This window comes from Brassica oleracea, chromosome C2 (genome assembly GCF_000695525.1).
Source record: "Brassica oleracea var. oleracea cultivar TO1000 chromosome C2, BOL, whole genome shotgun sequence".
Lineage (NCBI taxonomy): Eukaryota > Viridiplantae > Streptophyta > Magnoliopsida > Brassicales > Brassicaceae > Brassica > Brassica oleracea.
This window is the reverse complement of record NC_027749.1, coordinates 15,463,239-15,464,916: the sequence shown is the minus strand read 5'-3', so window position 1 is coordinate 15,464,916 and position 1,678 is coordinate 15,463,239. Positions and strand designations below refer to the sequence as shown.

The 1,678-nt window shown below is 38.4% G+C and overlaps 1 long non-coding RNA gene across 1 annotated transcript; it reads right to left on the bottom strand.

Moving 5' to 3' along the window:
- Positions 1-21: 21 nt before the first annotated feature.
- LOC106327364 lies at positions 22-1,670 on the bottom strand. The gene is made up of 7 exons (XR_001267433.1): positions 1,481-1,670; positions 1,194-1,321; positions 1,011-1,065; positions 820-910; positions 445-637; positions 270-315; positions 22-174 (listed from the first exon to the last, which is right to left on the bottom strand). It is a non-coding gene; the product is annotated as an uncharacterized LOC106327364 (long non-coding RNA).
- Positions 1,671-1,678: the final 8 nt, after the last annotated feature.

Here is a 1,678-nt window from a genome sequence, read left to right as displayed (position 1 = left end):
GTAAATTTTAAAATCCCCAAATTTAAACCACTTAACAAACAAAGGTTCAGAGTAACTCATACACACCTATTCTATGATCACGTTATCACCTTCTTTAAAGCCACATTCTTCAGTGATTTGTTCACACCACAAGCATCAACCACGTGCTGGAGCCTTTTCTATGAATTCATGAATCTGACAAACAAAATTTGCGTTGACACTGGTTAGTGACAAACGAACCACAACAGTCTGAGGAAAACGGAAAGCAAAAAAAAAAGAAGAGAAAATACCTTTGATTCGGATTTTGGACTCGAGGAAACCCCTCCAGAAATACTGCTGTGGTTATCATACTGCTGTGGTTATCCACCACATCGGACACAAAGTGTCAACGCAAATGTCTATGACCACAAAAATTATAACAAAGAGACGGAAAGAAAAGATCTGATTTTTATTGATCACACTTACGATGGCTTAGATTCACCAGACATGTCTATGACCATGATGATAATCATTTGTACTAACTGGCTAAGGAAACTGAGAGAGAAGAGCAAACACTTCAAGGTGAAACTACCAGGTTCCATTGGAGTTGGGCAATACTCGAAATCACTGTGCTTGGTAATCCTTCGACATGCACCGGCTTTAGTCTCTCGGTCATAAGCTGGAAAGCAGATAGAGAAAAAAAAGAAGAAGAGGATTTACAATCACTAAAATATTATTCATATTTTCCTATTCTTTCTGCACTATTCGACATTTTACTTGCCCAATCAACCATGTAGAAAAGAGATGGTTTCGTTGATACGAAAACATAAAGAGAAAGTCCGTAATTTCTAGCAGACGTACCGATCATAAAGATATCAAAGTCAGATATGTAATCACTTATTGACTGAAGGAGGGAAGCTCCTATAGCTTCAGCTAAGTCCGTCTAACTAATCTGCACAACAGAAGTGCAAAACAAAAACTTTAGGCAACACTCATCTATATTTGAAACCCACAACTGATCGTGAAGAAAAAGAAACAATATAAGCACGCACCAAGAAACATAGTACCCTCATAAGAGCCGAGCTTGAGCTTGCCATGATTTTCTGGCTGTAAAGAAAACATTAGAAATTCATCCAAAATTTTATACTGAATGAGTGCTAAATAAGATACGAAAAATACCAGAACAGAAATTGAGAGACACAAATAAGAGAGTGGATATAACAAAGACTACATACCTCTCTGAGAGTACTGATTGCTCTCTGTCACATCAAATGAACTCAGCTCATCACTACCTCCCTCTCGCGTTGGAACGTGTTCAACGCGGTGGACGCTAATCGATCACTGGATCATCGTAGACCGCATCCTTTTAAAAAAAGAAGATATTATAAACACAGTTATCGATTACAATAAGAGAAAGTAACAAAAGATTAAGTGACTTCTCGTTCTATGAGAGAAAGAATATGACGTTGGAAGCAAAACTCCAATGATTTTAAGAACAAATGTTTCCAAAGAGGCAATTTACCTTCTCATCTACCAGAACTATATCGATCCCCATAAACTTTCCACCTTTCTTGGAATTCCTAACTTCCCAGAAACAGAGGAGAAGGGAGACGTTACAGTGAGTTGTGCTGTGGAGGAGAAGGGAGACGTTACGGTGAGTTGTGCTGTTCATCGCTGGAAGATGGTGTATTTGTACTCGTTGCTTCATAACCTGATCTCG